This window comes from Homalodisca vitripennis, chromosome 1, assembly GCF_021130785.1.
Source record: "Homalodisca vitripennis isolate AUS2020 chromosome 1, UT_GWSS_2.1, whole genome shotgun sequence".
NCBI classification, from domain to species: Eukaryota; Metazoa; Arthropoda; class Insecta; order Hemiptera; family Cicadellidae; genus Homalodisca; species Homalodisca vitripennis.
Window position 1 is genome coordinate 48,661,122 of NC_060207.1, and position 12,967 is coordinate 48,674,088.

At 34.9% G+C, this 12,967-nt stretch overlaps 1 protein-coding gene across 1 annotated transcript in view; it reads right to left on the bottom strand.

The window, feature by feature from the left end:
* Positions 1–12,536, bottom strand: part of LOC124361016 — a 126,269-nt gene extending 113,733 nt beyond the window's left edge. Inside the window, exon 1 of the mRNA XM_046815055.1 lies at positions 12,296–12,536. The gene's annotated coding sequence lies outside the window, so the exon portion shown is untranslated. The remainder of the gene's footprint in view (positions 1–12,295) is intronic.
* Between the last annotated feature and the right edge of the window lie 431 nt (positions 12,537–12,967).

Here is a 12,967-nt window from a genome sequence, read left to right on the forward strand (position 1 = left end):
TTTCATGGTTTAACACAAGAGTACTCATTCCCTTTTTTAGTACCCAATGTTGATACAACTTTTGTTACTTAAACAAAGTTTATTATTGATGTTTTGAATCATATTTTACAACTAACAAAACTTAACCCTGAAGTTGGCAAGTGGAAGTTCAATTATTAACGACATGGGGCACCGTATTAATGGTAGATGTTAAAAATTGAATGTCATGACGTAGACAAATGATTCATTTGTTATACTTTACATTTAACATCAAGTTTAGCGACATTTAGACACCATTGAAACGAAGAAGAGTAGTTTTCTTAACACAAGACTATTTTGTTCTAATTCTCCCTTCTAAACAGCTGTTATTTGTGATCATTTGTAATTGCCGTCCTCATCTGTTGAGTGTACAATTACTGTGTCGTTATTTTTATTCAGTAAAACATTTATTTCAGTGCTTGAATTTGATTGATTAGAATGATAAAGAATTGTTTGATTGTATAAGTGATGAAATATTATTGTGTTAGTGTTTATTTCTATTTTAACTTTGTTTAAGTGTTGTTGTTTTGCCTGAAAACATATGAAAGAATTGTTTAGAAATTAACACATTTGAAATAGGCCTATGTTAATGAAATAGCTTTTTGTTCAAATTTTTGTTATAAAACCCTTATATTTTCTGAAACTAGACAGTTTTACTATTTTCTTGGCTATTTTGGAATTATTAGTTTACAACTTTATATTAGTTTGCTATACATGGTTCGCCTACGACTATGTAAATTATAATTTTTCATTTCAAGCTTCATCTAATTCAAATCCAACAAAAATTGGTGAATGGTTTGAGGTCCCAAGTTCAATTGGCAAAGTTGGGCTGGTTGTGAACTCGTAACAAACGTATGCAATGATCTCGGCAGAAGATTGGATACTGACTCATTCACTCACACAGGGTGATTAAGGAGACACTCAAGAAACATCACATAGTCTACAAATTGCTTATTTCTTGTTATCTTGGCACACAAAGTATTTGATTATTTAATGTAATTTTGATTTATTTGTTTTTACCATTAAAAAAAGTTTAAATATTTAATTTTGTATCGTTCAAGTTTTTTCCTTATAAATTTCCCCAGATTTTCCTGAATTGACAAACATTTCCAACAAGCAATGCTAGTGTGATCGGATGTATTCTGAACCCATGAAATTACTTGGTGAATAAAAATAAACTGGTCTTTTTTTCATCAGAAACGCCTTAAAATTGATTTTAAGGAATTTAAAGTAGGTACTCAGTTCAATGTATCTACCTTGCAGTCTCAGAACAGTCTTTTAGATGCAAGCCTAAAAGAATACTCACTATTTGATATCCAATGGATATTAATCCCTTAGTGCCAATATCTGTATATACGGACATTGGCAATGATATTTGTAGTAAAAATCAGTAACCTGTTTTGACAACCATTACAAACATAATGAACAAAAGCAACTTTTTTATAAAGCAAAATTTTGCTTATTAAACAGGAAAATAAATGCATATAAGCAGCATCCGTCAAGTCAATAACTGCCCATTAAATGGTACTAAAAAGTTATCAATTACATCAAATCACTCTAATTTAGATTATGAGATTATAGGAATTATATTTGAAGGTCTTGGGTCTGACTTTGGTTTGAACTCTGCAAGGGATAAAACCAAACAAGAGTTGGCTCACCTTGATGATGTTCATAAAGAGCTTTCTCAAAGTGTGGAAAATGGAGAAAAAACCTTATTATCAAACATATAAAGTGAGCTTTCTAAGGTTGTTGAATAAAAAAACAGACTTTCTAATGTTGTTGAATAAAAAAAACAGCCAATGAACTACAGAAACATCAAACTGAGTACCCACCATCAAAATGTCAATGATGCTATATTTTTAATAGAAACAAATCTATATGCATTTGTTCCTTCTTCTGAACTTGGTTTTATCATTTTTCTATATATTGTAAAGATAGATCATCTTCAACTAATGCAAAAGTTGGTGGTGGAGGTGTTTTTATTGCCACAAGGAAGGAGTTACAGTCTGCAGAAATCAACTTCCACAATTTGTCATATTATAAAGCTTTGGCACTATTTGATCCTACCGACTTTCGAATTTTGACCTCTATAGTCTACAAACATCCTCACTCCTCTGGAAATGCCTTTTCCCAAGCTGTTGAGGAAGCTATATTAGACTGCTTCTCATTCAAGGCTGTCTTCATTGTTGATAACCTCGGGACTTTGTCCGGAATACTACATCAACAACTTCGGCTAAAAAGCAATATGAGACTTGGTTTATTTCCTGGACATCAAATTAATAAACATTACTCTCAACCACAAAGGAATCCTCATAGATCTGGTGCTTGGATCTCCTGAACTATTTACTGTTTGTGATGCTTAGGAACCTTTCTTGACTACTGAACAATGCCACTCTCTACTGTATATATCTTACGAAGACATCCACTCAAGAAATCAATCACCTGGAAACTGTTAATTCGTTTGTAACCTTGGGATGTGACATTGATTGTGAGGACCTTAACTCCATGTTTTCCTAGTTTTTGTTCCCAGCGTAGACGCTGTATAACAGCGTGCTCACCGCTTAAAAAAAGTAGGTTGCTCTCTTTTTTCTCGGTGGCTTAAACTTTTTAGCTCTGGCATCCGATATATCGGATAGAGGTGGTCTAGCTAAAATGCCCAACGTCCGATATACCGGACGTCTCGGGAATTTAATGTAGCTGGCTAATATTATGTCCAAATGCCATCAGTTTCGGTATAGTGGTCGGTGAAGAAACAGGCTACATGCAAAAACAATAAACCTTCCAATTGGCATTGTATTTCGTCGTCGTTGAGCGTAGTTAATTTGTCGATGTCATTATGCGCAGCTTCGACACACACATACGACTTGCTTCTTGTGTGTGTATTTTCTATTTTATTATGAGTTGCTACAGTGCTTTAGAGCACTTCAGGAGGCCCGTAGGGGGAGGCAGAATAAAGAGGGTAGCGCAGCAATCAGAATCTCACTCTGACTAAGTTTCATTAGTCAAATGTAAATATGTAGGCTATATATACATATGTATATAAACAAAGGGAACATAATAGGATTCTTTTGTGAGTTTATATGTACATCCAAACCAATATTGTTTGAGAAGTGTTTACTTTCAATATGTCCATTGTGCAAATTTTGGTGTGCGCAACTTTTTTTTGTTTTTATATTTTGTGTGTGTGGTTTTTGTTCAAAAGGCTTTCAAGTGACATTTTTATTGTTCACGATGAAATTTGAAACAGTTTGTATACCTAGGCCTATTTTGAAATATTTATAACCGTGTTTTAACCCTCCAGGTGCTGACATCGCGTAGCGCGATGTTAGCGTACCTGTTTCCAGTGCTGACCTCGCGGAGCGCGATGTCAGAAACGCGATCTCTTTAAACCACGCTAGTGGCTATATATTACGGAATATCACGAACTATTTTATATAGTATTAAACTAGAAGAAATGCGGAACTCGTTATACTCTATGGAGCACGTCTTTGCTCAAAGACCGGCGCTATACGACAGCTGTTTCTAAGCGTATGTTTATTTCCAAGTCATACGGTTCGGTCGTTCTGTTTATTGCTGTTCCGTCGTTGTTTGCATCATACCTTTGGTGTTGTAGTTGACTATTACTGTTTTATATTGTGTTTTATTGTAAAAATGAGTGAATTAAGTAGGTCTAGTGCAATAAGGAATGTGAAAGGTGTTACAATGTAGTACACAATGTTTCAAATATCACTGATTTTTTACGTGTTACAATTTATCGTTTTTTTGCTCTGAGTGAATTCTGTCAATATGTAAACCCATAAGATGTATATACTTTTGGGTTCATTATTAAATTACCTACAACTTGTATATCTTGGATTTTTATTTTCATAACTTTGGTGAAATGATATCTAAGCTCAAAGTGAAAAAATAAAAACTTTTTTTTTTTTTTTGTCAAGATTTACATTCAGCAATATTTTACCATGTAAAGGTAAGTCATATAAGTATTATTATCATATTCTGTGATCTTTCCTGAAAATAATGATATATAATATGTATGTAGTATTTACATTAAGGTAACAGTATATAAAAAAAAACTTTCTAAACGCTTGCAAACATACTGAAAAATGCCCAGCACTTAAGGCAGTTCTAACCAGCACTTGGAGGGTTAAGCATTTAAGTTACAACCTCACCATCTAAAAAAAAACAAAAAGAAAAAAAATTTTATACTATTGATCAAAACTTTTTTTAAAAGAAAAGTGGTAATTGTTTTGAATTATCTTTATTTCCTAAAGCATGTTTTTCTGAAAAGAATGATATATAACACATGATCTTTGAATGTATGTTTGTATCTAAAAAGTGGCTTCTAAGAAACTATGTGTTTTTTGTTTCAAAACAGCCCAGCACTTGATTTAATTACCACTTGGAGGGTTTAATATAAATTTAACAATAACATTACAAAATTTGACAAATACAACTATTGCCTAGACCTACACATCAGAAATACGTTACAATATTTGTAGATCGTGCTGATGCAGTGAACAACAGCTAATTCGAAGGCAGAAGCCAAACCCATATATCTAGAAATTTATCACATAATTTCCTCACATTCATGTTCATTATCAAATTCTTGGGTAGGGTCCAATAAGCGGACCCGGTTTTTTATATCGAAGAATATAATCATCGATACCTAATATTCGCATATCGAATCATAGACTATCAATCGATATAAAAGTAATAACAATCATATGTTTTAAATTAAAATGTGAATTTAATGATAACAAATAATAAAATGAAACATAACCAAAATCAGGGAAACTCATAACTTTAACTAAATGAAACAGAACGAAAACGTTTTTACTAAAGTTGTGTCCACCATTACCTTTCTTTTTTTGCATCTGAAGACGACCATGTTAGCTCCTCTGACAGTTACATTTGTTACCTTTCCACAAATATCACATAATGGATTCTTAGGTACTAACCCCAACATCCTGAAGCCATAAAAAACATATTTTTATCGTCTTTTAAAGCAATTTCGTGAAGCTTCCTAAGATTGACAGCCATTTTAATACACAATGTTACGTGAAATTTAAAATATTACCTTAATTGTACCGACGTGAAACTGGCCATAGATTCCATCCATAAAAAGAACGAGTACCGGGAACTAGTTCCTAAATGAATCCTAACCTAGTTCATCAACTCAAACCATACAAAATATATATTTGATTAATAACGAGAAGATAAATACTACAAATAAAGATTTTAAATGAACAAACAGTACTTTTATGATAATAATCCCCTTTTTATATCAGCAATTTTCAAGACTATACTCAATTAAAAGGCAAGTTTTGAGAAACACTATAAAAGGGCCCATACCTTAAAAACGTACGAGCCAATTTTGATAAAACTTTCTGTACACATTCACTACATGGTCTAGTATACTAAAATACAAGCCTCATTCTTAGGCCACGCCTATTTCCGGAGCCCACAATAACTTTATAGGCCAAGTGCTGACAAAAACCAATCTATGGACAGCCATATCTCAAAAACGTACGAGCCAATTTTTATAAAACTTTCTGTACACATTCACTACATGGTCTAGTATACTAAAATACAAGCCTCATTCTTAGGCCACGCCTATTTCCGGAGCTACGCCGATTTTTACAGGCCAAGTGCTGACACAAACCAATCTATGGACAGCCATATCTCAAAAACGTACGAGCCAATTTTGATAAAACTTTCTGTACACATTCACTACATGGTCTACTATACTAAAATACAAGCCTCATTCTTAGGCCACGCCTATTTCCGGAGCCACTATAACTTTTATAGGCCAAATGCTGAAAAAAACCAATCTATGGACACCATATCTCAAAAACGTACGAGCCAATTTTGATAAAACTTTCTGTACACATTCACTACATGGTCTACTATACTAAAATACAAGCCTCATTCTTAGGCCACGCCTATTTTCGGAGCCACATCGATTTTTACAGGTCAAGTGCTGACAAAAACCAATCTATGGACAACCATATATAAAAAACGTACGAGCCAATTTTGATAAAACTTTCTGTACACATTCACTACATGGTCTAGTATACTAAAATACAAGCCTCATTCTTAGGCCACGCCTATTTCCGGAGCCACAATAACTTTATAGGCCTAGTGCTGACAAAAACCAATCTATTGGACAGCCATATCTCAAAAACGTAACGAGCCAATTTTGATAAAACTTTCTGTACACATTCACTTACATGGTCTAGTATACTAAAATACAAGCCTCATTCTTAGGCCACGCCTATTTCCGGAGCCACATCGATTTTACAGGTCAAGTGCTGACAAAAAACCAATCCTATGGACAGCCATATCTCAAAAACGTACGAGCCAATTTTGATATAAACTTTCTGTACACATACACTACATGGTCTACTATACTAAAAAAACAAGCCTCATTCTTAGGCCACCAGCCTATTTCCGGAGCCACAATAACTTTATAGGCCTAGTGCTGACAAAAACCAATCTATGGACAGCCATATCTCAAAAACGTACGAGCCAATTTTGATAAAACTTTCTGTACACATTCACTCCATGGTCTAGTATAAACTAAAATACAAGCCTCATTCTTAGGCCACGCCTATTTCCGGAGCCACATCGATTTTACAGGTCAAGTGCTGACACAAACCAATCTATGGGACAACCATATCTAAAAAACGTACGAGCCAATTTTGATATAAAACTTTCTGTACACATTCACTACATGGTCTAGTATACTAAAATACAAGCCTCATTCTTAGGCCACGCCTATTTCCGGAGCCACATCGATTTTACAGGTCAAGTGCTGACAAAAAACCAATCTATGGACAGCCATATCTCAAAAACGTACGAGCCAATTTTGATAAAACTTTCTGTATACATTCACTACATGGTCTACTATACTAAAATACAAGCCTCATTCTTAGGCCACGCCTATTTCCGGAGCCACTATAAACTTTATAGGCCAAATGCTGATAAACCAATCTATGGACAGCCATATCTCAAAAACGTACGAGCCAATTTTGATAACACTTTCTGTCACATTCACTACATGGTCTACTATACTAAAATACAAGCCTCATTCTTAGGCCACGCCTATTTCCGGAGCCACAATAACTTTATAGGCCTAGTGCTGACAAAAACCAATCTATGGACAGCATATCTCAAAAACGTACGAGCCAATTTTTGATAAAACTTTCTGTACACATTCACTCCATGGTCTAGTATAACTAAAAATACAAGCCTCATTCTTAGGCCACGCCTATTTCCGGAGCCACATCGATTTTACAGGTCAAGTGCTGACAACAAACCAATCTATGGACAACCATATCTAAAAAACGTACGAGCCAATTTTGATAAAAACTTTCTGTACACATTCACTACATGGTCTAGTATACTAAAATACAAGCCTCATTCTTAGGCCACGCCTATTTTCCGGAGCCACATCGATTTTACAGGTCAAGTGCTGACAAAAACCAATCTATGGACAGCCATATCTCAAAAACGTACGAGCCAATTTTGATAAAACTTTCTGTATACATTCACTACATGGTCTACTATACTAAAATACAAGCCTCATTCTTAGGCCACGCCTATTTCCGGAGCCACTGTAACTTTATAGGCCAAATGCTGATAAACCAATCTATGGACAGCCATATCTCAAAAACGTACGAGCCAATTTTGATAACACTTTCTGTACACATTCACTACATGGTCTACTATACTAAAATACAAGCCTCATTCTTAGGCCACGCCTATTTCCGGAGCCACAATAACTTTATAGGCCTAGTGCTGACAAAAACCAATCTATGGACAGCCATATCTCAAAAACGTACGAGCCAATTTTGATAAAACTTTCTGTACACATTCACTACATGGTCTACTATACTAAAATACAAGCCTCATTCTTAGGCCACGCCTATTTTTCGGAGCCACTCATCGATTTTACAGGGTCAAGTGCTGACAAAAACCAATCTATGGACAACCACCATATCTAAAAAAACGTACGAGCCAATTTTGATAAAACTTTCTGTACACATTCACTACATGGTCTAGTATACTAAAATACAAGCCTCATTCTTAGGCCACGCCTATTTCCGGAGCCACATCGATTTTACAGGTCAAGTGCTGACAAAAACCAATCTATGGACAGCCATATCTAAAAAAACGTACGAGACAATTTTGATAAAACTTTCTGTACACATTCACTACATGGTCTAGTATACTAAAATACAAGCCTCATTCTTAAGCCACGCCTATTTCCGGAGCCACATCGATTTTACAGGTCAAGTGCTGACAAAAACCAATCTATGGACAGCCATATCTCAAAAAACGTACGAGCCAATTTTGATAAAACTTTCTGTATACATTCACTACATGGTCTACTATACTAAAATACAAGCCTCATTCTTAGGCCACGCCTATTTCCGGAGCCACTATAACTTTATAGGCCAAATGCTGATAAACCAATCTATGGACAGCCATATCTCAAAAACGTACGAGCCAATTTTGATAACACTTTCTGTACACATTCACTACATGGTCTACTATACTAAAATACAAGCCTCATTCTTAGGCCACGCCTATTTCCGGAGCCACAATAACTTTATAGGCCTAGTGCTGACAAAAACCAATCTATGGACAGCCATATCTCAAAAACGTACGAGCCAATTTTGATAAAACTTTCTGTACACATTCACTACATGGTCTACTATAGTAAATAAATAAAAACAGAAAGTTTTATAAAAATTGGCTCGTACGTTTTTTTAGATATGGCAGTCCATAGATTGGTTTTTTGTCAGCACTTGACCTGTAAAATCGATGTGGCTCCGGAAATAGGCGTGGCCTAAGAATGAGGCTTGTATTTTAGTATAGTAGACCATGTAGTGAATGTGTACAGAAAGTTTTATCAAAATTGGCTCGTACGTTTTTGAGAATATGGCTGTCCATAGATTGGTTTTTTGTCAGCATTTGGCCTATAAAGATATTGTGGCTCCGGAAATAGGCGTGGCCTAAGAATGAGGCTTGTATTTTAGTATACTAGACCATGTAGTGAAATGTGTACAGAAAGTTTTATCAAAATTGGCTCGAACGTTTTTTAGATATGGCTGTCCATAGATTGGTTTTTGTCAGCACTTGACCTGTAAAATCGATGAGGCTCCGGGAAATAGGCGTGGCCTAAGAATGAGGCTTGTATTTTAGTATAGTAGACCATGTAGTGAATGTGTACAGAAAGTTTTTATCAAAATTGGCTCGTACGTTTTTGAGATTAAGCTGTCCATAGATTGGTTTTTGTCAGCATTTGGCCTATAAAAGTTATAGTGGCTCCGGAAATAGGCGTGGCCTAAGAATGAGGCTTGTATTTTAGTATACTAGACCATGTAGTGAATGTGTACAGAAAGTTTTATCAAAATTGGCTCGTACGTTTTTTTTTTAGATATGACTGTCCATAGATTGGTTTTTGTCAGCACTAGGCCTGTAAAATCGATGTGGCTCCGGAAATAGGCGTGGCCTAAGAATGAGGCTTGTATTTTAGTATACTAGACCATGGAGTGAATGTGTACAGAAAGTTTTATCAAAATTGGCTCGTACGTTTTTTTAGATATGGCTGTCCATAGATTGGTTTTTGTCCAGCACTAGGCCTATAAAGTTATTGTGGCTCCGGAAATAGGCGTGGCCTAAAAATGAGGCTTGTTTTTTAGTATAGTAGACCATGTAGTGAATGTGTACAGAAAGTTTTATCAAAATTGGCTCGTACGTTTTTGAGATATGGCTGTCCATAGATTGGTTTTTTTGTCAGCATTTGGCCTATAAAGTTATAGTGGCTCCGGAAATAGGCGTGGCCTAAGAATGAGGCTTGTATTTTAGTATACTAAGACCATGTAGTGAATGTGTACAGAAAGTTTTATCAAAATTGTCTCGTACGTTTTTGAGATATGGCTGTCCATAGATTGGTTTTTTGTCAGCACTAGGCCTGTAAAATCGATGTGGCTCCGGAAATAGGCGTGGGCCTAAGAATGAAGGCTTGTATTTTAGTATACTAGACCATGGAGTGAATGTGTACAGAAAGTTTTATCAAAATTGGCTCGTACGTTTTTTAGATATGGCTGTCCATAGATTGGTTTTTTGTCAGCACTAGGCCTATATAAAGTTATTGTGGCTCCGGAAATAGGCGTGGCCTAAGAATGAGGCTTGTTATTTTAGTATAGTATACCATGTAGTGAATGTGTACAGAAAGTTTTATCAAAATTGGCTCGTACGTTTTTGAGATATGGCTGTCCATAGATTGGTTTTTGTCAGCAGTTGGCCTATAAAGTTATAGTGGCTCCGGAAATAGGCGTGGCCTAAGAATGAGGCTTGTATTTTTAGTATACTAGACCATGTAGTGAATGTGTACAGAAAGTTTTATAAAAAATTGGCTCGTACGTTTTTGAGATATGGCTGTCCATAGATTGGTTTTTGTCAGCACTTGGCCTATAAAGTTATTGTGGCTCCGGAAATAGGCGTGGCCTAAGAATGAGGCTTGTATTTTAGTATACTAGACCATGTAGTGAAATGTGTACAGAAAGTTTTATCAAAATTGGCTCGTACGTTTTTGAGATATGGCTGTCCATAGATTGGTTTTTGTCAGCACTAGGCCTGTAAAATCGATGTGGCTCCGGAAATAGGCGTGGCCTAAGAATGAGGCTTGTATTTTAGTATACTAGACCATGGAGTGAATGTGTACAGAAAGTTTTATCAAAATTGGCTCGTACGTTTTTGAGATAATGGCTGTCCATAGATTGGTTTTTGTCAGCACTAGGCCTATAAAGTTATAGTGGCTCCGGAAATAGGCGTGGCCTAAGAATGAGGCTTGTATTTTAGTATAGTAGACCATGTAGTGAATGTGTACAGAAAGTTTTATCAAAATTGGCTCGTACGTTTTTGAGATATGGCTGTCCATAGATTGGTTTGTGTCAGCACTTGGCCTGTAAAATCGGCGTAGCTCCGGAAATAGGCGTGGCCTAAGAATGAGGCTTGTATTTTAGTATACTAGACCATGTAGTGAATGTGTACAGAAAGTTTTATAAAAATTGGCTCGTACGTTTTTGAGATATGGCTGTCCATAGATTGGTTTTTTGTCAGCACTTGGCCTATAAAGTTATTGTGGCTCCGGAAATAGGCGTGGCCTAAGAATGAGGCTTGTATTTTAGTATAGTAGACCATGTAGTGGAATGTGTACAGAAAGTTTTATCAAAATTGGCTCGTACGTTTTTGAGATATGGCCATCTATAGATTGGTATTTGTCCAAAAATAGGAGAGGTCTAAAATGAGGGTAGTAATATAATACAGTAGACCATGCATTCAAAGTAATGTATTAAGTTTAATCTATAGATAATTTTTGTATTTGTTCTTTTTTTAAATTATAAAATTTAATTTTTAATAATATAATTTAATCCTGAAGTGATTGAACTGGTTTCAGGAAAACTAGGTTAGTTGTAGTTCAGGAACTAGGTCAGGAGTAGTTCATGAACCAGGTTAGGATTCAAGTCAGCGGATTAGTTCTTTTTATGGATGGAATCTATGGCCAGTTTTCACACTGCTTTAATTGTATTATTTGAAAGTGTTTACAGCTGTTCATATAGATTATTTAAGTTGTTAAAAATAATTCATCAGTATCGATTGATTATATCGATGGTTATTGATTAAGTAATATCTTTTGCCAATTTCGATATAAAAAACCGGGTCCGCTTATTGGACCGTACCCAAATTCTCAACAAACTAGTTACTTCTTGCTGTTTATTGTTTACATGATAAATGACTTTAACTAATAAGTAGAAATCATGTGTTCTGTAAAATAAATTGTAATATCAAATTATTCATTCCGAACAGTCAACCCATTTAATAAAAACAAACGAATATAAAGTGTGTGCCAGTATAGGGAATATAAAGTGTATGCCAGTATAGGCCACTTATTAAAGTCTACAGATACTTTCCTTAGTTATAATCGAATAACAATAGTAAAATTCATTCTCAATAACAAGAAATTTGAATCTTGATGAGAAAATAACTTTTAGGAAGGTCTGCAAAATAGGCAATTAGGATAAGTAGCCTACTGAATTTTTTAGCAGACACTTTCACAGCAATAAATCACTGGTAATTAAAAAATGACCAGGGTCGAAAGACTTGGTATGCACCTTAAAAAGGGATAGATATAACATGTAATAGGTTAGCTTAATGTTTTTATATATATATATATTAAAAAGAGAGAGAGAGACGTGAAACGTACCTTTTACAGCAAACAAAATGGCCTTGGCCACGCCGAAGGACCTAACTTACTAGTTCAATAATACTATTCCAGAATTAAAAAGCGCAGTCAATAAATGAACAAGTTGTAACATAACTATTACGTCAAAGTAACTATTAACGATTTACAACAAAAAGCATTAATTTTATATCTACAAATGTAAAGATTTGAACTTAATTAACTTCCACAACACGTAATTATTCAAGAGTAGAATATAGAACATCAATCACAGGAGTGACGTCATGGGGTTCACATAAGCTAAAATAAGGATAGCCAACGTGCAAACAGAAAAGATTTTTATTCAACAACAAACTATATAGAAGTAAAACAATGTATGTAAAACAGTCCTGTGAGCTCTGATGGAAAAAATAGGGAGATTTTGTGAAACTAAAATTGTATTAATTTATTCTCATACAATTTACATACAAACTAAAAAAATAAAAAACTGTTCAAAATAAAAAACAATTGTGTGTGTGACCAAAAGTTTATTAAATTCTACAAGCATTTCAGAACACTTTTTTTAACTGTATTTATAAATGACAGAGTTTGGAATGTTTTCATACTCCGTTTGAACGGCCGCCATAATAAAACGAAATAGCGTACTACACCAAACTTAGCGAGATATTTAATAGATTAATGTTTGTATCAGGTTTG